Here is a 25,648-nt window from a genome sequence, read left to right as displayed (position 1 = left end):
TGTAAATGTAAATAACCATTAAAATTTTTCAAAAGAGAGATAATATCAATAAGAATAAATATGCTGAATCAAACTTAGGGTAGGTAGAATAATAGAATAAACAAAAAGGAAATGACTAACGGGATGTTAAAACAGCAAGATAAATTTTAATCAATGTTTTCAATAATCACTTTAACTATGACTGATCTAAACACTCCAGCTACAATAGATTGTCAGACTAGATTAAAAATGAAAGATACTAATCCATGCCATCTACAAAAAATTCATCCTTTATATAATATTGTTACATTTAATTTCATAATATTTTATTCTGCATTTTACACCTATATTCAGTAGAATATCTGGTTATAGTATTTTATTTTTATGTTTTGGTATCAATTTTCTATTAATTTGCTAAAACAATTGACTACTTAACTACTTTTTTTATTCTCTAGAGTTGATTTTTCAAACTTAAAATAATTAATTTAAAAATATTTGATTGTATTAACTGTCAGGCCACCTCGGTTTGAAGATCTCTTGAGGGAAGTTTTATTATTACTATGTTTTTAATTATATATTTAATTTATATTTTATCTTACTGGTTTTGGTAAATTATAAGTTTTCTTATATTTTTTCTAAATTTTTAAGTATTTTGACACAATGTTCATAATATATTCATTTAATTATAAAATTATTGTGATTTTTAAATATCATTGTCAGTTTTGAATGCTTTCTTTTTCATTCAAGTAATGAAATCTTGCTTTTATCATTCTATTGTAGGTTTGTTTTTTTATTTTATTTCAATTATTTATGTTCTTACAATTTTATTCATATTTTCTTTATTTAGTTTTTGAATTCTAAACATTTTTAGCTTTTCATCTTTTTTAATATAAGCTGTTATGGCTGTAAATTTCCATTCACTCATATTTTCAACTTTATCATACTGTTGTTTATATGTTACATTTTAATTGCCATTCAGTTCAAAATATATTTTTAATATTTGTTTTGTTTTTTCTTTGACCCATATATTCCTTTGAAGTGTGTTGTTTAATTTCCAAATGTATGTGAACTTTCAGTTAATTTATATTGCTGTCTAGCTTTATTTCACAAGAGTTAGAAAACACATTTTTATTTTTAAAATATTCTTTTCATTGTTAAGACTTGTGATCAAAGAGGAAACAACATATGTGTATTTTCTATTGATGTATATTTAATGACTAAAGTTGGATTTGGCTCTGTGAGTTTACTAAAAATATTAGTGATTTTCCTAGAAATTTCCTAGAAAGTAAGTTCTTAGAAAGTTCCCAAGTCATGGGGTGAACATTCCTTGATTTCCTGACCTATTTTCCTTGGGATGGTTTATCCCCTAAATTGTAATACAAAGGGAAAGGCTGAATGTTGTGTTTTACAGCCTCTATTCCAAGGCCTTGTACCTGGAGTCCTAGAAAACTCACTTTGGCAACTGTTTCTTCCCTTCTTTTCTTGTCACGTGACTCAGAGCACTGAGGTTTAGCTCAACTGAATTAGGGTCTTTCCCTAATTCCATGTGAACCAGCTACCTTAATGATGCATAGGTTGGGACATTTTCATTTTCTGTCGTTTTTTTATTTGGGGGGGATGTTTACCTGAAACAATGGATTATAAGATTATTGCCCTTCTTTTCTAGGATTCATAGGCCAAGGGCACCTGAATATCCTTGTATATTGGCTCATGTAGCCTTATCTCTAAGACTTAGACATTTACGGTGAGAATCATGCTGTTATCATCCCTGTAATTCAAGAGTAATTTATGGGACCTTCACATGCTCTTCACTTACAACTGAGGTTTACCAGAGGGGAGGTGGCAGAAAGAGGGGTGAAATAGGTGATGGGGATTAAGATGGCCGATGAGCCCTAGGTGTTGTATGGAAGTGATGAATACTAAATTATACTCCTGAAACTAATAGTACACTGTATGTTAAGTAACTAAAATTTAAATATAAACTTGAAAAAATAAATTAAAAAATAAAAATGTTCTTCACTTAATGAATTTTTAAAGTGCAAAAGAAACTCTAAAAATTCATTAAGTGTAGAATATTCTCATTTACTCCATTTCCCTTTCTCATTTAGTCCTATTATAAAGGTATTGCATTGATATGGTAACTATTGCAATCAATGAACCAATGTAAGTCCATACTAACATTAGGGTTCACCCTGTGTTTCACGATTCTTTAGGTTTTATCAAATGCATGGCACGCATTTACCGATAGAGTATCACACAGAATATTCTAACTGCCCGTAAAATCTGTTGTATTCTACTTATTCTTCTCCTCTCTCTTCACTCCATCTCCTGCCACTCCTGACAACCACTGATCAGTTTATTGTCTCTATAGTTTTGCTTACTCCAAAATGTCATATAATTGTAATTGTACAGTGTGTAGCCTTTTCAAACCAGCTTCTTTCACTTAGCAACATGTACTTAAGGTTCTTCCTTCTTTTTTTGTGGTTTGATAGCTCATTTATTTTTTTAATAAATTATTTAATGTGTATTTATTTTTGAGAGACAGAGTGTGAGCAGGGGAGGATCAGAGAGAGAGGGAGACACAGAATCTGAAGCAGGCTCCAGGCTTTGAGCTGTCAGCACAGAGCCCAATGCAGGACTCGAACTCATGAATCATGAGATGATGACCTGAACCTAAGTTGGATGCTTAACCAACTGAGCCACCCAGGCATCCTAAATAGCTCATTTATTTTTATTGTATGAATAATATTTCATTGTATGAACACACCATGATTTGTTTATCCATTCTTCTATTGAAGGACATCTGTGTTGTCCCTAGTTTTAGCAAATATGAATAAATCTATAAACATTTATGGGCAGGTTCATATGGACATAAGTTTTCAATAAACATGGAGTAAATTTGAGTAAATAACTAGGAGTATGATAGCCAGATCATATGGTAACCGTATAGTAATATCAGTATATCATTTAAAAATTTTTAATGTTTTATTACTTACTTTTATTACTTTTATTACTTTTGAGAGAGAGAGAGAGAGAGAGAGAGAGAGAGAGAGAGAGAGAGTCAGTGGGGGAAGGGGCAGAGAGAGAGGGAGACACAGAATCCAAAGCAGGATATAGGCTTTGAGCTGTCAGCACACAGCCTGACATGGGGCTCAAACTCACAAGCTGTGAGATCATGATCTGAGCAGAAGTCAGACACTTAACCAACTGAGCCACCCAGGCGCCCCATCAGTATATCATTTTTAATCCCCCAATATAAGGGGGCACTTGGGTGGCTCAGTCAGCTGGGCTTCTGACTCTTGATTTGGGCTCAGGTCATGATCTCACAGTTCATGGGATCGAGCCCCATGTTGGGCTCCATACTGACAGCCCAGAGCCTGGAGCCTGCTTCAGATTCTGTGTCTCCCTCTCTCTCTTTGCTCCTCCCCTTGCTTGCTGTCTGTCTCTCTCTGTCTCTCTGTCTCTCTCTCAAAAATAAATAAAACATTTGACATTTTTTTAAATAAATAAATAAATAAAATAAGTAAATAAATAAGGTAATAAATATCCCCCAATATAAGTAGTAGTGACAACTACGAAAATTGAAAAAGCTTTATAAAGGAACTACGTGGTAAATAATTGAAATTTCTGTCATGAAGTCAATCAGAAGTTATCTTCAAAGCAGAATAGAAGATGTCATTTTCTTATTAATCCCAGGATTTTCTGATTTAATTCAAAACTTCTCAATTTTCTATAAGTTTTACAATCTTATTTTTAAACATAGAAGTGAATGCTATATAACAAAATTATTTAATGGGTAGTATGTAAAAAAGACTCTCACCACTAACTTTATATCATTATGTGTTGTAACAGTGATTTTCAAACTGAGGATTATATTTAGCTTTTCAATCATATAATCACATAATGTACTGTGTCCTGAATTTTAAAGATGGAATAAAATAACCAATATTAGAATAGAGAAAAGTAGAATAAAATACCTGAGTGCCCTGATTTTATAATATATATTTCTTTATCAATTTATGATATGCAGCAAAAATAGAAAACTATTACTTAGTAGTTACCATACATAACCTGATGAAGAGCTAGGAACACCATAAAGAAACCATATTTATCCCTAATTTAAGGATATTTAAGGATATAATTCAGGATGTGTGTGTGTGTGTGTGTGTGTGTGTGTGTGTGTGTAGATTATAGATATAGATATAGATATAGATGATATAGATATAGATATAGATAGATATTGCTGAGATATTTTAGAGAATTATGAGGGGATTCCCACAGACTTGGTTGACTCTCCAAATATTAAATGAAATAAACAAGCAAACAATATAATCACTAAACAGAAGGAGAAAGCAATACACACAACCAAAATAATGAATAAAATAGAACATTAAAAATTTAAAAAATGAGAAAACAGGATTGACCACATGTAGAATGTTTATACGTATATATAAAATTAGCATTAGAAAATAGGGTAGGGCACTAATGAATGGATAAAAAGAGGTGGTATATATATACAATGGAATATTACTCAGCCATCAAAAAATGAAATCTCGCCATTTGCAGTGATGTGGATGGAGTTAGAGTAGATTATGGTAAGGGAAATGAGTCAGTCAGATAGACAAATACCATATGATTTCACTCATATGTAGAATTTAAGAAACAAAAAAGATGAACATAAGGGAAGGAAGAAAAAAACAGAAGGAGGCAAACCATAAGAGACTCACAACTATCGAGAATAAATTGAGGGTTGCTGGAGGGGAGGTTGGCAGGGGAAGGACTAAATGGGTAATGGGTATTAAGGAGGGCACTTGTTAAGATGAGCACTGTATGTTATATGTAAGTGATGAATCACTAAATTCTACTACTTAAACCAATACTACATTATATGTTAACTAACTAGAATTTAAATAAACACTTGAAACAAAAAAAAAGTTTGAAAAATACAAAAATTAAAGAAAGTTGGGTAGCGCATGTGTTGTTCACAATTCTTTCTGGAATGGTTTATATAATGCTGCACGGTCAATAAAAAACTAGTAGATAGATGCCATGAAGACATACTATAACACATATTCACATATGAACACGTGTTATTTCATGTCACTATAAATTACAGTATGGGTTTAAAAAAATTAGACAGAATTGAAGTCTCATTTTCTTGTTAATTTGCTTGTGGGCTCACATTTTGATTAAACCATTTCAATTGTAACAACATGAATCAATGCATATTAGTTCCAAGTGTAAACCACTTACCTATCAGCTATCTAATCCAGCAACACACTTCTGTGTCCACAGGGTATAAGGGGTCATTCTAGGACAGGCCTTTGGCAAACTATGACTTTGGCCAAATGCATTCACTGGCTTGCTTTTATTAATATAGCTTTATTTGAACACATCCAAAGCCATTCCTTATATATTGTCTATTGCTACTTCCAGACTACAGTATCAGAATTTAGTGATTGTGGCACAGACTCTATGGGGCTAGCAAAATAATTTTTTGACATAATAAATTTATATACCCATGGTTTAAAAGCTGGAAATAAAAAGAAACACAAATTAGATACTTTCAGGAGCTCTCTGTCTAGATAAAGATTCAGGAGAAAACAATATCAACTTAATGCAATGAAGTATGTGAAAAAGACATAGGTAGATTGCAAACACAAGTTACCTGGGCATGATTCCTGAAGGACTTCAAAGCAAAAACGATGCCTGAAATTTTGTCTTAAAATTTATTAATATGAATTATTTCCTCTTATTTTTTCTTTTATAAACATGCATTTTATTTAACAAAGAATGATTATGATTTTCCCCGTATAAGATTGAAATCTGATACAGTGTGAAACAAGTCATTTCCCCAGAACATTATTTTGCCTTTTTGGCTTACATGGTTCATTCATTTTGGCTGAAATGTAATACTCATTTTGGGGATACACTGCGTTTTATTCATGTGGCTGAGATGCGGTATTCGATGTGTGAGTATACTATAGTTTCATGGGTGTTTTCTTCCAGCTCTCACAAGCTGGTAAATGTGCCTCTTAATACATAAGCAAACATTTATTTTAGATATAAATCTAAGAGTGCAATTGATGTGCAGGTTTTCTAAGTATACATCTTTACAATCTCTTCTAGAGTGGATATTGTATTGATCAAGAAATAAACTTGTTAGCTTGTTAAATTATTAAGATAATGAGGCTATTTGTTATCATATAATTCTTTTCATCCTAATGAAATGGTTTTGCCACTTAACAGTCAGCTAGCAGTACATAAAAAAGACTATGAATTCTCATCTTCTTCAGCACTTGTTATTGGATACTGTGATAGGGAGAACAATGGCTCCCGCAAAGTTGTCCATATTCTTCTAATCCCCAGAACGTATGCATATGTTATGTTACATGGCAAGGAAGGGGGAGACATGTGGTTGAAATGGAATGAAGATAACTACTCGCTGACTTTAACATAGGAGATTTTTCTGAATTATTTCTAATGGTGATATATGCTGGTGATATATGCTGCCTGCAGTTGTCTGCAATTCAGTGTAATCACATGGTCCTTTTATATGTGGACATTGTAGGCAAGAGTCAAAGTCAGAGTGACGCCATGTGAGAAAGACCCAAGAAACATTGCTGTCTTTGAACACAAAGGGAGCTAATGAGCAAGAGTGCAGGTAACCTTTAGAAATTATATAGAAACTCCGGAAAAAAATATAACTCTACAAACCTTAATTCAGCCCTGTGACACCCATTTCATACTTCTGACCTCCAGAACTGTGAAGTAATAAATATATGTTGTTGAAGTTACTAGGTTTGTGGTATTTTTTTTAATTAGCAGCAATAGAAAACTAATATAGGGCTTTCTATTTTTTGCCAATTAAATGGGTATAAAATTTTATTTGATGATTGTATTGTTTTGAATTTCTCTGATCATTAGACACATTGAATTAGACACATTGAATATCTCTTCAAGCATATATTGGCCATATGTGATTCTTTTTTTGTGAGAAATGTCTGTTAATGCTTTTTAACCACTTTTTTACTTTTTTATTCCTTCTGATTTTCTTGTAAAATTGTAAGAGTACTTTAGATATTCTTAATAATAATTGTTTCTTGGCTTTAAAAATTGCAAATATCCTTAGCAAATGTATAACATCTTTTATGAAATTTCCTTAGGGTGTCTTTTTATGAGAAGAAGTCTTGATTTAAATATAATAAAATTTTCATACATTCTTCTTTTAATTGGTAATTTAAAGTAATACTTTCCTACCTCAATATTCACCTTTTTCCTATTCAGAAATTTGAAAGGTGGTTTTAACCATATTAGGTTTTAATATATTTTAAGTTTACATATATGAGTGTATGTATATATATATATATATATATATATATATATATGTATATGTGGTGTGCCTTCACTATATACATTTATTTTTTGCCACATAATCTTTTTTTTTAATTCCATGTGTTAAGAAACACTACGTCTCCTCACTGATAATGGCATGCAACACATTTCATAAGATAAAGTTCCAGAGAACTTAGATCTTTGTATGCATTCTTCATACCACTATTTCTGGTTGTATGAAGAACCCATAAAATAGTATATCTATTTCTGCAATAGCAATACAACGGTATCTTAATTACTATAGCTTCACAATAAGTCCTAATTTCTGTAATAGCAAATCACTATCCCTTGTTCCTCCTGTTCAGAAGTGGCCTAGTTATTCTGGCCTATATTGTCGTTCACATAATATATTTAGAATCAGAATATCAATTTTTGTGTAAAATTCTATTAAGCCTCTTGATTGAAATTCCATTAAATCTATAAGTCAGTTATGAGATAATTAGCATCTGAATGGTATTAAAACTACCTATTAATTAATTTTTTTAAGTTTTTTAATGTTTCTTAATAGAATATTATAATTTTGTTATAAAATTATTGTGCCTATAAAATAATGCTTCTGCACTTGAAATAAATTAGAGTTTCATATATAAAGGATTCTATCATCTGTAAATAATGACAGTTATTTTGTTATCATCTTTTATCATGCTTCTTAGTCCATACTCTATAGACTAAAACTGTCTCCCCACCTTTATGAAACACTCAATTACCTTTTACCAGTAGCCCAGTATATCTTATGTAATTAATCAATATAAACGTGTCTTAATATTCTACCAATCATCCAGTCACTGAGTTCCCTGACTACATTGTTTAAATAAAGTTTTTTTCCCTCTCCAATCCAGATACTAGTAGCCACATCTACAACCTAAAAGTTTTGAATGCAGTTGGCAAAAAATATGATGATTGAAAAAAATGGGCACAAGCTTTAACTAAAATATCATTAGCTTTAATTAAAATGTCCATCAAAATAAATTAATTTTAAAATATAGAGCAGTAGATTACTATAAGTTTTCTTTCTAATGCTGACCAGGTCCATGCCTGCTTCTAACAAACAAACAAACAAAGCTTCTCCATCTAAAAATACCAACCTTAAATAAACCATAACTGCTCCACTGAGTTTGCCATGGTTCCTAATGCAACTCTCTTCACACTGATATCTGTTGAGTTAATTATTATTGCTTGTCTAAGTCACTGGCAATCGTCTGTAGTGTGACTGAACACTACATGAACTGATCCAACATTAAGAAATTAGATAGGGACTTAACATTTGATATTAACGTTTCAGATTTGGATCATTTTTCCCATCTATTATGACAATTCCATGGTTAATATCAGGAGAAAATATCACATAGTATTTCATTTAGTCATTCAATGGAGATAATATAGAAGGGGTAAAAGGAAATAGAAGTAATGGGAATCCATGAGGGCATATGAGAAACTCCAATAACCTCCTTTGCAGCAGCCAGAGATCAAAATACAAATGCGAGGTTCATATGATTCTGATGAAGGAGGTAGAGTCAATTATTTGCTTTTTTGTAAACAGTATGACCGTTGCATCCCTTTCAGTGGTATTTATGAGGAAATTTGTGGTTCAAAAGTATTCATTAACTTAGAATATAAAAAACAATTAAAGCAGGGGAATAATGATTTGATAAGTACTCCTTTGCTTTGTTTAGTTGTTCTGTTTAGCTATCAGACCTCACCATCAACATTTAAAAAATTCTGTGGCCATAGTCTTCAGCTCTTCACAATTTCATAATTGATTTTCCAATGAGATTAAACAAGGAATATAGAAGCAAAAAACAATTTGCCACCCAGCCTTGAACAAAAGAATAAAATCATATGACTTCAACACAATTTAGAAATAATTAATCTTATTTTACAGCTGAGACAATGCATTTTATTTGCAAGTATTATTATAAACCATTGTGAATTTATAGTGAATTTATAATGGAAATGGCCCAAAGAAATTGCCCCAGCAAAGGATAATTTATGAAAGTATTACTTTTCTCCTATTGGTTGATTGTCTAAATCAATTTCTTCATAGATTAAGCATTAAATTAATCTAACAAGAAAATATATGTTCACTCCAAGTATCACTAACTTTGTTGGGAACAGAGTATTCAAAACCACTTATTGAACCAGCTGCCCTGCCTTTATGAAAGCCTCAGCAATCAAGCAGTCTTGCCTTGCCTACCTATTTATTTTGTTCTACAACAGAAATCTGTTTTTCAGGTCATCTATTTCCCTGCAACTGTCATTCTCATACCAATGTGTATAGCACCTGATGTGAATCATTTCCCCAAGGCTTTACATCCTGACAAAAGTTTTACTGTGCTTTTTTAGACTACAAAATAAGTGATCCCCAAACTCCTCTATATTCTCATCCTCTGTTTTGAATCTTCCCTTTACCTATTTCACCCAGTTGAGAACTATGCACCATCCAATGTGCTGCAGTCCTTTCCAGTGGGATTTGTTTTATTAGTCATTTTTCACACGCTCCAGGGCAAGAGATGGATTACTTATCTTTATCATTTCTCCTTGGCACTTCCTTATTACTTTTCTTCCTCTATCTTCTCTTCTTTGAAGCTCATGCCATCTAAATATATTATGTACTGCTACTCCTATTGTTGTCATCTTCTCATGAAGTTTACAATGAAGTAGGCAGAGAAAGATGATAAACAATGATTAATTAATAGGTTTGTTGGAAGATAACTCTTTGAGGGGAAAAGTAAGATAGAACAAGGAGGATTTAATGTTGAAGAAGCATGATTTGAAATGTAAAATAGTGTAGTCTGTGTATTTCTTAGTGAGAAGGTACCTTGGAGCAAAGACAAGTAGAATGTCTGCATATTTCAGAGAAAGTCTTTAGTGTTGTTGAAACAGAATGAGGACAATGGAGTGGGACATGAAATGAAATAAGTAAGAGAACTATAGAGGAAAGATCATTTTGAGACTTACTGGCAATACAAAGGATTTTGGTCACTTCTCCCCTGCCTGATGTTTGTTTTTTTTTTTTTTTTACCTGATTTTTGCCTCTTGGCTCAAGATTTCCTTCTCTTCCCCCACCCCAATTCTTGTTACCTTTCATAACAATTCTGGACTAAATATGACTGTTTATAATTTATGTGTTCAATTACTATCTTTACTTCAAAGATGTCCAAAGAGGGTTTTACCCCTCTCTCATACATCCACTCCTGGGGCCTCAACAGTCACATACACATTTGTCTTTCTTCACTGAATCAGTTTCAATAGCTTATAAAACACATAACTTCTATCACAAATTAACATACTTCCAATTAGAAAGAAAAAATTTCTGTGACCCATGGGCCCCTGTATCTTGCTTCTAATTTTTACAGGCAAACTTCAATGCTGTTTAACATTTATTTCTTTGATATGCTCACCTATTCTTGATTTACAACAATCTGGTCTCTGGTACTTGCATTTCACTTAGTTTCTTCTTTAAAAATCTACAGTTGTGCATTGCCAAGTTTGCTATGTGCTTCTAATCTAAATTAAATGGGAATAAACACACCTGACTTCTCTTACCTTTTAAAAACACTCTCTTTTGGCTTCCGTGGCACTACATACTTCTGGCTGTCCTTCATTTACTGCAAGCCTCACCCCAATCTAATTTAATGACTCCTCTTACTCTAACCAACCTTTCAGTGCCAGATTACCTCAAGGCTCTACTCTCATCATCTGCTGTTTTTATGGCATTCAATATCATGGCATGATAGGCCAGTTTTTGTTTTAAGTTTGAGAAAGAGAGGGAGAACGCGCATGCACGTGTGTATGAGCAGGGGAGGGGCAGAGAGAGACAGATACAGAGACAGAGACAGAGAGAGATCATCCCAAGCAGCCTCCACGTCACCAGTGTGGAGCCAGACATGGGGCTCCACTCATGAACCACTGAGATCATAACTTGAGCCCTAATGGCATTTAACCAACTGAGCCACCCAGGCTCCCCATGGTATGCCATTCTTTGGTGAGGGCACTCACGTTTTCTCTTCCAGATCAACTTAACAATGCTGTAATTCTGTCCCAAAAACAGTTGTTTTAGAATTTTAATTTGGTGGCAATTTTGTTATATTTTGAATTTGAGCCAAACTGACAATTTTCAAATATTATATATAGCCATGCAAACATGATATATTCTTCTACGTTTTCAAGCTTTACTTTCATTCTTCGATAAGGTATCACTCATATACATCTAATCATATTGTGTTACTTTTTCACACTTGCTATTTGTATTATTGTGTTTGGGCAGTTAAGGAACTCATGTAGTTTTATTTAATAGACTAGCTTTTGCACATCTTTTTTGTTTTGTTTTAGTTTTAGTTTGTTTAGTAATTAAGTGACTAGGACAGAGTACTCTTTAAGTTTATTACAAGAAGAGTATATGTTACTTTTTTCTTGAAAATCTCAAAAGTTTGCCAAACTGTCATTTTGTTGTGATTGGAAATAAAAAATACCTTCACAGGTTTCATGTCAAATTTTCATACAGGACTCTCATTGACAATGTCTGGTGAACTATGGGCAAGATAATAGCTCTAGTCCATTAAGATTATGTTTTCTTGATCTCAATGCCTCATTTTTTATTTACAGATTTAAAAGTATTCAGCCATTTTATTGGGTATACAGTTATACCTTGCTGTGGCTAAGTTGCATTTCCCCAGAGAACAATGTGTTTAGTATATTTTTTCTATACTTGGCTATCATCTGTATATATCATTTTCAAAGAGTCTTTTCAAATATTTTCCCAATATATTCTAAATTTGTCTGTTTTTCTTCCTTTTATTGAATAATAAGAGTTTCTTATATACTATTAACAAGCTTATTATCAAAGATATATTTTGCAAGTATTTTCTCTCAGTGTCTAGCCTGCCCTTTTATTTTAACAGTGTTTTTTGAAGAACAGAATATTTAAATTTTGATGAAGTGAACTTTACGTTGTTGAGGCCTGGATTTTGTATATTTCTGGAATGCTTGATTTTGTTCTAGCATGAAGATCAGTTACTTTGGATATGTTTAATCTTTTCATGACTGGTTTCTAAGTTTTGTTAGGGTGATTCCACTGTAATCTTTATTCTGGGCCTAGTTTCGTCCTTTTATTAAAATTTACTCTTTTGGGTACTCCCCCACATTTTATATGTTACAATGTCTCTCACCTTTGACTGGTTGAACTTGAACTGTTTCCAGCCAGCTATTAGCCAGCTATTAGCTCCAGAAATTATGTGGCCAGCTGCTTACAAGTCGTTCTTTTACCGTCCTCATCAAATTCTCTACTGTACACAAACGAACCCAGTGCAAAAGATTCGAGGATTCCCAACAACTGATCTTTGTAGCCCTGTCTCTTACGTCTCTTCTTTTCTCTGACATTCTGCCACAAAAACAATAGTCATAATAGCATCCTCAAAAAGAAATGTCCACTTCTCAGTGCAGTGAGAACCCTGGTATGCCATGTTAATCACAGGGCTTGTTAAATTTTTTTTCTTTCAGAGATCACAGTCCTGCTCTGTCTGTAGTTCAAGTCTAAAAACTTTTTTTCATATATTTCCCAGTTTTCCTGTTGTTTTCAGAGGGAGGGTAACTTTTATAGACATATCTTTTATGAACAAGCCATAAGTCTGTATGTGCATCTGTGTGCGTATATATATATATATATATGTGTGTATGAATTTTTATAATTGACCTAAATTTTGGTTATTCTAGAGAAACCCCGGAGGCTCAATCGGTTAAGCGTCCGACTTCAGCTCAGGTCATAATCTAACCGCCTGTGCATTTGAACCCCGCGTCTGGCTCTCTGCTGACAGCTCAGAGCCTGAAACCCGTTTCAGATTCTGTGTCTCCCTCTCTCTCTCTGCCCCTCCCGCTCCCACTTTGTGTCTCTCTCTCTCAAAAATAAACTTTAAAATAAATAAATAAATAATAAATAAATAAATAAATAAATAATAAATTTTTGTTATTCCAGATAAACTTACAGTGTCATAATTTTCTTACAATTATTGTTTTACTTACATCTTCCAAAATTGCTTCTCTTAGATGAGAAGACTCATGGAATATGTCAAGAAATATTCAATTCAGCAATGGTATACAAATTTAATTCTACATATTGTCTATTATTTTATTAAACTAGGTATATATATTTTTCTTTTATATTTTTTTAAGAAAATTATTCAAACTTAGACATGTAAATTGAGTAGCGCCTGAGTGGCTCAGTTGGTTAACTGTCAGACTATTGGTTTTGTCTCAGGTCCTGATCTCACGGTTTGTGAGTTCAAGCCCCGCATTGGGCTTTGTGGTGACAGCTCAGAGTCTGGAGCCTACTTTGGATTCTGTGTCTCCTTCCGTCTCTGCTCTTCCCCCACTAGTGCTGTCTCTGTCTCTGTCAGAAAAATAAATAAACTTCAAAAACAAAGAAACACAAACTGAATATACATATCCTTTAAGTACCATAAGCCCTCATTTAATAAGTTTTCCCAAGGAATATTTAAGCCTCTAGGAATATTTACCTCTGTGTGGGTTTGGAATTTATTATTCATTTATAATGCAAAATTACTTTATACATTTTGTTTGAAAAAATAAAACTCAGAAAATACTGACATTATTCTCCTGAAGAATAGTAACCAGATTGGTATGTAAGCAAATTAGTTTTAGCACTACTTTGATTGAGTTCTGTTTCTCTAATTCTCCCTGAAATGAAATTTAAACTGATATTTGTTCCATAAGTAACTGAAGCATTCATTAAGTTTTGACATGGATTTCTTCTATTTTATATGAGAGTCATGTTTTTAGAGTTTTGAAAACTATACTTAAGTAGTTTGAGAAGTTGTCTCCCAAGGAGCAACATCTTGACTGGACTTTGGATTTCTTGTAAAGGTGTTTTGGTCCATATATCATTGTTTAATTGATGTTTTTTTGGAGGACCAAGCACTAAGACTTCAGATACTACCATTTTGCTAGCAGAATATTTATACTAAACTTTAAAACAGAACTTGAGAGATCAGACACATTTTTATATAGATATCTAAGTTTATGTACGTAAGTTGAATCTTTGGACAAACCAGACATGCTCAATATTTTGTTATTGTTGTTGTCAAAAGGCAATAAATTAGTGTCTGTATTCCTTTGAAGTGATTTAATCAGTGTGGGCATTAAAAATATACATTTAATTTTTAAAATAATAGTTTTACCATAAAACCATTAGTTACACTAAACTTCCAAAATGCTAATACTGGTTTATGAATTAGATAAACTGCAATTACTACTATATACTAATATTATAAAGCAAAAATTGTGTTGAACACAATAGAATTATAATTGTGACAAAATATGTGATATCAATACTAATTAGGTTTTATAGTGGGTCAGAGAAAACATAATTTCCAAGATACTTAGTGATGCTTAAGACCTTTTAACAATGTTATATTCAGTTGCTCAATAATTTTTGGATATTTGCTTGATTTCTATATATCCTATAATTTTTAATACAGGGATTTTTGCTTCTAACTTTAATATGTCTATAATCTTTTAGTTCTGTTAATGATTGTTTTCAATTTTGCTATTTTAAACAAGTGGAAAAGAATTGTGCATGAATATGGATCAATTGATGTGTTCTTAGCTAATCTAATAATATATGTACGTATAATATATACATATGATTACATATTTTCTAGTTCTCAGTTACATCCATGCATCCTAGTTTTCTCTAAGAAAGGGAAGTTAATAACTTTCAGTGTGTTAGAGTTAACATAGGTGGTTGAAGACATACTATGAACAATCACAACAGTTAAAAACTTTGTATTTCCAAGGTTATAAGATGTGCTTTTGCATTGCAATGAAAGTGGTAGGAATCTTCACCTAAAGTTAAATGCTATCTTACATATAATATGAAAGAGATAGTGACAATTAAGACTTGAGTATTCATAGAAAAGTGTAAAATACTTGGGGGAGGCAAATTTTATGTAATTTATATCTAATACCTGAATATGAAAAGACGCAGAGTGTGTTAAAATATTGACTATTTTGATGCACTGCTAATGGACTTATTTATAAGATAAATTAAACAAAAAGAGTTTACTAATTTGTCTTTGTGAATGCTTTTCACCACATATCTTATTTTACAAAAAATATTAAGTCCTTATGAAATATTTTTATTATACCCCATAGAGATTGTTTTTCATTTTTGATAGTTGGTTACTGTAATAAATTAATCATTATTATTTAGTTGTATCATTTAGCAGGTGAGTTGTTTTTTACTTGGAAGTTTGCCTGGAGGCCCTGCTATAGCTCTAGGCAAAATTTATATCTTTGACAAGTGAAAATGGTGTCTGAAACCTGAAGAGGAAAATTCTCTTTAGTATGAATATAGAGTCTGAGAATAGATTCTTGAGTTCTGTTTTATAGCAACAGTATAGAAAAACAACTAATAGAGTCTTTTGATTGTCCAATCACATTCCTGACAAAAATTTCTACACACAAGTTAACTCTCCTGCCTAAATTGTTTAACATGGTTCAACCTATTCCCTCACCTATAAAAATGATCACGTATAAAGCAAAATGAAACCAGAGGAGAGAGTGTGTGTGTGCATGATCAAGAACAATGTTTTGAAATTATATGTGGTCACAAAGAGGGCAAAGGAGGTGTTAAGAAAAAATTTCCAACTTCGAAATAAGAAATGTGTAGAAGTGTTTTCCATAATAATGCAAACAAATAACTTCTACTTATCAGTTTTTCACTCATTATCTGTAGTTAATATATTGGAGGTTTTTTACAGTTGTTGAGAAAAAAATGAATATCAAAAGTTTGATATACAGAGTAAACAGAGTCTTACATATCTTACTGGGAACATGTTTGATAAGTATACAATTTGAATAGTACCTAATTTTCTAGGGCAAGATACCTACGTATGACTTGTCATTTGCTGTTTGACTAAAGACCACTCACTATCAAGTTGCATACAAACTTATAAATATTTTGAGTTGAAAATTAGTCCCCAAATTTAAAGTTTGATGGCTCTTTTTTTTATTAGCAAACTTATTTTGGCATTCTCTGACAGACCTTTTAAAACTCTGTATCTTAGGTCCATTTTTCTTTCTTTTTTAATACCTCGATTGAGATATAATTTAACACACACAAATCACCTACTTAAAGTGTAAAATTAAATGTTTTTAGCACATTCACGAACTTCCACAACATTGGAAATAATTTTAGAAATTTTCATGACTCTCCCCAAAAGAAACACCGTACACATTAGCATGAATGCCTCCCCTTTCTTTCTCATCCATTCCTGGCTCACTCCTAGGCAAACCTTAGTCTACCTTCTGTCTCTATAGATTTGCCTATTCCAGATATTTCAGAACAGAATCTTAAAATATGTGGGTTTTTTTCCATTTGCTTCTTTCATTTAGCCAAATATCTGATGATTTTTCTCCTATTGTAATAGATATTAGTACTTCATTCCTTTTTATTACTGAATTTGAGCCAGACATAACATTTCATGGGTTCCATTATTAATTACTTAGTTGAATAATATTTTATATATTTTCATTCTGTTATTTATAAAAGTCAAGTTATTAATTGTATTTTGTAATTATAATGAAACACAATATTAAGAAGTATCTCTCATTGTTTTCAATTATTATATTTTGTTTATTATTTTGTGTTTTAGGGAATAGAAACAGGTGCATATTGCCAAAGAAAGCTTAGATTCAAATCTATTGAGAAAAAATGAAAAGCAACAATTACATAGCATTTTTTAGAAATATAAATAAATATATTATGTATCCAAAAATAATCTATTCTTGTCAAGAAGATAGCATTTTAAAACTTTAGCGTAGAGTCATCTAATTAATTCAGACATACTTGCTATAGCTTTATATAACCTTGGGAAGTAAAAAAAAAGAAATGTCAAGTTCACATTTAGATACATTTTTATTTTGATTCATTTTCTTCATTACAAACATCTAAAAGGCATTTGACAGTATTTGTATTTTGCAGCTGTTTTCATTAATTTGTGCCATACTGTGAAATGTGTTGATTTTGCCATGACCAGTCCATGAAATCATTGTCTAACTGCCTGATATACTGGTTTCTTACCAAAAGTGTTCTAAATACTGCTGAGAAAAAACAAACACCCTTCATATATATACATATATATATGCATAAATATATATTCATATATTATTTATATGCATAAATATATATTCATATATTTCTCATATATATGCATAAAATATATATTCATATATTTCTCATATATATATGAAAAATAGCTATAAAACTATTTTTCATGAAAATTAGAGAATTAGAAATAGATCTATGGATGTTTTCATTCTAAGTGCATAAAAAGTGTTATGACATTTTGAATATGAAACTGAAATTGCAGGGAACTTTACACTTTAGTTTTCTTTTTTGTTTGTTTAATAGTCAAGGGTTTAACTATCTCTCACTAAATGCATTTGACTTTAAAAACTTCTTGTTTTCTATATTTTCCTTATATCCCCTTTGTACTAAAGTCTATGAATATCTGGTTATAAAGTAAATATGCTACTTCTTTTTTTTTAAATATGCTGTTTTTAACATTAAGTTTAATACTTTAAAAGTGATGTACAATTAAAAGCAAATGTGTATTACTGATCCTTGTCACTTGATTTAAAGTATTTACTCAGTATATTAATCTTTGTTTTGGTTAATGTTGAGTTAGCTATTATTCAGATCTGTCAAAGTGTTCTTATCATTTGTGTATTTATACAACCTGATTCCAAAAGTAGTATTGATATGACTTATTGAATTTAGTTGCAAAGGTAGCTACATATTTTATGTGAAAACGTAACAATAATTGTCTTATATCTTCACATTTGTTTTAAGGGTAGCTTGGAATTCTTGCCATGAGCCTTTATAATAATTTTCTTCATTAAGTTGTGCATTAGACACACTCATATAAGGCAAGTGTTTTGAAATTATTGAAGTGTTGTTTATTAGAAATATATATTTTTGCCCACTCAGTTGCATGTGTTAACAATAAAAGACAAAGTGAGAACTAGATTTTGTTTGAGTCATTCTACTCAAAATGGTGTTTATCAATTTTATTAGCTAATACATCAGGTTAAATTGTTATTTTTGTTACTAAAAATGACAAATGTTCTATGAATATATTCTTAAATTTAATTTGAGTTTCCTTCCCTTTTCAGTGTATCTGCACTAGATACCAAAGCTTCTTTTTCAGGAAGTTGTGAGTCTTCCTGTCCCAGGAAATGAAATAAATGTTTAAACTAAATGACTTTCTTGTGTCACATACTATTTAAACTTTTGTAACAGTCAATATAAAGATTTATAAGACTTGTCTTTTCAATAAAACTTAGAAAAAGGCATCAAATCTAAAAATGAATTAAAGGTGGAGTGCCTGGGTGGCTCAGTCAGTTAAGCGCCCAACTTTGGCTGAGGTCATGATCTCACGGTTCGTGAGTTCGAGTCCCGCGTCAGGCTCTGTGTTGACAGCTCAGAGCCTGGAGCCTGCTTCAGATTCTGTGTCTCCCTCTCTCTCTGCCCCTCCCCTGCTCATGCTCTGTCTCTCTCTGTCTCAAATAAAACAAAAAATTAAAAAAAATAAAATAAAATAAAAATGAATTAAAGGTATGTAAAGCTGGGGTGCCTGGGTGGCTCAGTTATTTAGGCATCTGACTCTTGATTTTGGCTCAAGTCATTATCTGACGGGTTCATGAGTTCAGGCCCGTGTCAGGCTCCCCACTGACAGTGTGGAGCCTGCTTGGGATTCTTTCTGTCTCCCTCTCTCTCTTCTCCTCCGTGTACATGCATGCACAGTCCCTCTCCCTCTCTCTTTCAAAATACATAAATATAACTTTTTTTAAAAATGTATATAAAGCTAAGAATTTCTCTTTGCTTCTAAATGTCTAGAGATTTGGTTTTCTTGCAATAATCTCTATTTTCCCCAAACCTTTTTATGTCATTAGTTACATTTGTTTTAGCAAAGAAAAATAACACATTTAAATGTATTGTACTCATTTCTCGAAAATGTACTGCATTGTTACATGTTGATAACTGCTGGCCAAATTATCCTACCCACATGAAGTAAAAACTCTGCACAGACACACACACACACACACACGTATGTGTACAGAATCACTATTTGTAGATTCTGTATTTGTAATTTCTTCTACTCACAAAAGTTTATTTCTTTGTAACTCCGAAGTCAATATTTGTGGTGTTTACATGGTCATTCATTTGAGAACATACTCAATGAGGTAAAAACTTTGAGTAATCCACATGCATGAGCATTCCCAGCTGAGACTAAGTCTTCTTGTTTCAGATCTTATAGAAGTCTTCATGGTATATCTAGGGCTACATTTTTGACATTCTTTTGGGTTTTTTTTTTTTTTGCTGGTCACTTCACTGTAAAAATGGCCACCATAAATAGTTCTGAAGTGTTGTAAAAGGTTCCTAAGCACAAGAATGGTGTGAGGAGCTTTACTGAAAAAGTATGTGTTCAGGTATGAATTAAAGTGATGTTGGTTATCAGCTCAATGTTAATGAATCAACTATATATTAAATAAGGTGTCTTTAAACAGAAACACATGTGAAATAAATTTATGTATTGATCACTTGACAAAAATATTATGAGAGGTTCAAAACCTTTATTTTCCCTAGGAGCAGTGATTTAGTATTTGCAAAATCAGTGTTTGTGTTGATATGATAAGATATGGCTAGTGTGAATAATGGGATTTGACTGTATATGTATGTGCATATACACATGCACACACAAAAATGTCTGTATACATGATTACTTATTATTTAAAATGTATTTTGTTATGGAATATTACTCAGCCATAAAAAATGAAATCTTGCCATTTGCAATAATGTGGATGGAGCCAGAGAATATTATACTATGTCAAAGAAAGACAAATACCATATGGTTTCACTCATATGTAGAATTTAAGAAACAAAACTTATGAACATATAAATAAAAATGGAGGCAAACCAGGAAACAGACTCTTTTTTTTGTCAAGTTAGTTAACATACAGGGTAGTCTTGGCTTTAGGAGTAGATCCCTGTAATTTATCACTTACATACAACACCCAGTGTTCATCCCAGTAAATGCCCTCCTCAACACCCATTACCCATTTCTCCCACCCCCCACAACCCTCCACCCTTATCAATCCTCAGTTGGTTCTCTGTATTTAAGAGTCTCTTATGGTTTGCCTCCCTCCTGTATCTTATTTTTATTTCCCTTCCCTATGGTCTTTTGTTAAGTTTCTCATTCTGCGTATGAGTGAAACCAAATAATATCTGTATTTATTTGATTGACTTATTTCACTTAGCATAATAGTGTCCAGTTCCATCCATGATGTTGCAAATAGCAAAATTTCAATCTTTTTCATCACTGAGTAGTATTTCTTTGTACATGCATACCATAACTTCTTTAGCCATTCATCAGTTGATTAGCATTTGGGATCTTTCCGTAATTTGGCTATTGTTGACAGCACTGCTATAAACATTGGGGTATATGTACCCCTACAATTCATCACTCCTGTATCCTTTGGATAAATTCCCAGTAGTGCTATTGCTGGGTTATAGAGTAATTCTATTTTTAACTTTTTGAGGAACCTCCACACTGTTTTTCAGAGTGGCTGCACCAGTTTGCATTCCCTCCAACAGTGTGAAAGGGTTCCTCTTTCTCTGCATCCTCACCAACACCTGTTGCTTCTTATGCTGTTATTTTTAGCCATCCTGACTGGTGTGAAGTGGTATCTCAGTGTAGTTTTGATTTGTATTTCCCTGATGGTGAGTGATGTTGAGCATCTTTTCAAGTGTCTGTTAGCCATCTGGATGTCTTCTTTGTAAAAATGTCTATTCATGTCTTCTGCCCATTTCTTCACTGGATTATTTGTTTTTGGGGTGTTGAGTTTGGTAAATTCTTTATAGATTTTTGATACTAACCCTTTATTGGATATGTCATTTGCAATTATCTTCTCCCATTCCATCTGTTGCCTTTTAGTTCTGTTGTTTCCTTCGCTGTGCAGAAACTTTTTATCTTGATGAGGTCTCAATAGTTCATTTTTGCTTTTATTTTCCTTACCTTTGGTGAAATGTCAAGTAATAAGTTGCTGTGGCCAAGGTCAAATAGGTTGCTGCCTGTTTTTTCCTGTAGGATTTTGATGGTTTCCTGTTCACATTTAGGTCTTTCATCCATTTTGAATAATTTTTGTGTATGATGTAAGAGTGGTACAGTTTCATTCTTCTGCATGTTGCTGACCAGTTCTCCCAGCACCATTTGCTAAAGAGACTGTCTTTTTTCCTTTTGATACTCTTTCCTGCTTTGTTGAAGATTAGTTGGCCATATATTTGTGGGTCCCTTTCTGGGTTCATTCTATTCCATTGGTCTGTGTGTCTGTTTTGTGCCAGTTCCATCCTGTCTTGTTGATTACAACTTTGTAATACAGACTGAAATCCAGGATTGTGATGCCTCCAAATTTCGTTCTCCTTTTCTACATTACTTTGGCTATTTGGGGCCTTTTGTGGTTCCATACAAATTTTAATATTATTTGTTCTAACTCTCTTAACTGTAGAGAACAAACTGAGAGTTACTGGAGGTAAGCTGGGCAGGAGGATGCACTAAATGAGTGATGAGTATTAAGGAGGGCACGTATGAAGAGCACTGTGTGTTGTATAAAAGTAACGAATCACTATATTCTACACCTGATACTAATATTACACTGTATGTTAAAACACTGGAATTTAAATAAACACTTGAAATAAAATTAAATTAAAGTAAATTAAATTAAATTTATTTTGTTAAATGCAGAGTTTTAAAGACTAAATATTATTCTACACCTAGGAAATTTCACAAAATATGAAAAAAAAGAAGCAGAGCAAATTACAAACAGTAATTTTCATTAGTATGAATTAAATCATCATAATTCATAGAAATAGTGCATCATCAATACTGAAAATTTATTTGCAGAAGTTAATGTATTCATTAACTTATTATTTAAACTAATGGCACAAATCATTATTTAAATCACAATCATTTTATTTTGCTTCCTAATCTACTATATATGGGAAAATTACATATCTTGTAATAGTTTATTACATATCTTATAATATGTAATATATATCTTGTAATAATTTATACTTTATATATACATGTAAAATGAGTTAATACTTAGCATTATTTTTTTCCAATTTTTCACAGTGGTTGTCTTGACATTGTATGTCTTTTTTCTTAATTATTGATTGGTTTATATGTTTCTTATATCAGCAAAATATTATAAACAAAATACAATAGATCATAAACAAAATACCATAGCATTCAAAAGGCTTTTGAGTATTCACTTGTTTTTCAGAACATTCTTCAGAACACAGATGCTGTAATTGATAGACATGAGTATTTCAGAGCATATTCTTCCAGTGAGATTCTAAAGATATTAAGATAAAAAAGATATTAAAGACTATTAAAGATTAAAAAATCCACAACGGTCTTGTACATGTTTTGGGGAAGACCTTAGAATAAAAGTATACATGAATGCACCTCCGTGTAACTGTAGGACTTCTGTTGTTGGTGTATATAGTCGTCTTGCTTAATAATCTAGTACCTAGAGCTATGATATATTAAATGTTTTATATCAGTGTATTTCTATAGGGTTTTGAAGCAAATTAGCATTTACTTATGGACTTTCCATAATCTTGAACCATCTGTAATTCTATGACTGTCAAATGTGTCTGCAAGGAGTAGGTAATCCTAAGAACATCACTGAAATATTACTGTCGTTTCTAATTCTCACAGAAATGATAACTTATGGGTGCCTGGGTGACTCAGTCAGTTACTAGTTTCAGCTCAGGTCATGATCTCATGGTTCATGAGTTCAAACCCAGTGTGGGACTCTGTGCTGACAGTGTGGAACCTATTTGGGATTCTCTCTCCCTTTCTGTCTCTGCTCCTCCCTGCTCACTATGTCTCTAAATAAATAAATAAATAAATAAATAAATAAATAAATAAACAAACTTAAGAAAAAAGAAATGATAATTTAATTATTGGAAACAGTAAATAGAAATGGCAAAGCATGTTATAAAATTATAGAATTTATTAACAAATTCTGGATTACAGAAATCACGTTCAAAAGTTTAGGATTTTGAATTGTCTCATAATCCTTACTATAAACTGAGAGCTCTTTTCTATCATCTAATTCTCACAGCTGGTATTTGAATTAGATATTCACATAAAAACTCACATCAGTTAAGGAAATTGAGATCAGAAAGGTTAAGGAAGCTGGCTAAATTTACTAAACTAGTCAATTGTGAAGAAAGGATTTGAGCCTGGCTAATCTGATGTGAGAGGTCACATTTTAACGCTCACATTGAGCTACTTGTTTTTGTTTTCACAGTAAGTAAAATGTTGCTGATTTTATTGGGCTAAAATACACACAACAAAATTCATTGTTTTAATCATTTCAAGTGTACAGTTGAGTGGCATTAACTACATTTATATAGTTGTACAACTATGACCACTATCTATCTCTAAAATGTACTCATCAAAAAATGAAACTATTTTGCTGGTATGCAAAATCCATTGAATTTCGAACACTCTAATATATTTTAAAGAGAACATCTGTAGAACAAATTAGAGCAATAAACACTTGAAAGTTTGAAATCACATATAATGAATACTGCCAAATGAAAACAGCACTTGATAATATAAAATGTTACCATTTTATTTCTTTCCACTGTTTTAATTGTATAATTATACTTTAGCCCCAGTGCGTCAAAAGATCCAGTTTTGATCACAGTTATGCTAAACCCTATGCTTTAGCTTTTCCAAGAACATGTCATTCCTGTTTCATGAAAATTGAGTTTATATCGTGAAAATGAGTATCATTAGACTGTGAAATAGGTAGCCATACCATATTACTGAGAAAAGAAACACCTACTTTGTTATAGAAAGACATAACAAACCTTAGGAAAAGTCATTGAAACAGCTATAGTTGTCAAATAAATTATTGTAGAACATTCGTGTTTGAAGTATTTATGTATGTTGATCAACTTCTTTTCTAGAAACTACGACAAGAGCAATAGAATTTCTTTAGCTCATGTGAAATGATAATTATTTCTGAATCAAATTTCTCCTGTTCAAGTAATTGTCTCTGTCAAAACATTTTAACTGGAAAGAAATCACTCACATTTTTAAACAGCTTTTGTGAATTTTAATCATATAGAAGTCTATTAATTTGAGAAGGATACCATTGAATATAAAACTTCAAAAGGCTTCAGAAATATAATGTTAATAATTGCATTTAATTCATATAAACATATATACACTTTTGATCTTTAAGGTGATACCACAAATAAAAGTAAAATGTAAACTAGAAAAATATATATTTTATTCTACTGCTAGAATAGGTGCACTGAGTCACTTCTTGAGAGACTTTTCGTGACAAATTATGCATTGTGGGTTTTTGTTTTGACAAACTATGTTAAAATGATCCCCCTTCATTTTGTTTACTAAGTCCTTTATTAATTTCTATAAAAAATTTTTCACAAATTTTACGACAAATGTAATTGTAAATATTATATTTAAGTATTTGCTTAATTCCCTATTGTCATTAGACCCTGCAATGTCAGATATTATGTCTATTACAGTTGAATTCAGTAGACGTCAATAATTAATTGTCCTTGGCTTTTGATATAAGCAATGTGATATAGATATGGATAGACTGACATAGAAATCTTCTAAGTAGAGAAGATCTCCAGACTACAGGGTCATATCATGAAACCAGTGCCAAAGAATGAAATTTTAGTAGATTTAGTATTAAAAATATTGACCAAACATTACTTATGAGGAACATAACTCACATTACCTGACCAAGGGGAGCATTAGTAATGCCAGAAAGTACAGAGAATCAGAGTCAATTTTGAGTTGTGTGGAATGGAATGATATTCATGGAGGAGTTCTATAAATTATTTAATCAACATCTGAGGTTAGAAATTATGTGATATAATTGCTATTCTGCCATTACTCTGAAAATGATTTATGGGCAGATAAAGATAATTTGAGGCACTTTGATCAACATGTTTTTTGCTGTGTATTTTAATTTTTTTAATTTTTAAATACTTATTTATTTGAGAGAGAAAGAGTGGGGGAGGGACAGAGAGAGGGAGAGAGCGAGAATATGTGCTACTTGTGCAGAGCCTGACAGGAGTCTCAATCTTAGCAACCATGAGATCATGACCCAAGCTGAAACCAAGAGTCAGACACTTAAC

This window comes from Felis catus, chromosome A1 (assembly GCF_018350175.1).
Source record: "Felis catus isolate Fca126 chromosome A1, F.catus_Fca126_mat1.0, whole genome shotgun sequence".
Taxonomy (NCBI): domain Eukaryota; kingdom Metazoa; phylum Chordata; class Mammalia; order Carnivora; family Felidae; genus Felis; species Felis catus.
This window is presented reverse-complemented; position numbering follows the sequence as displayed.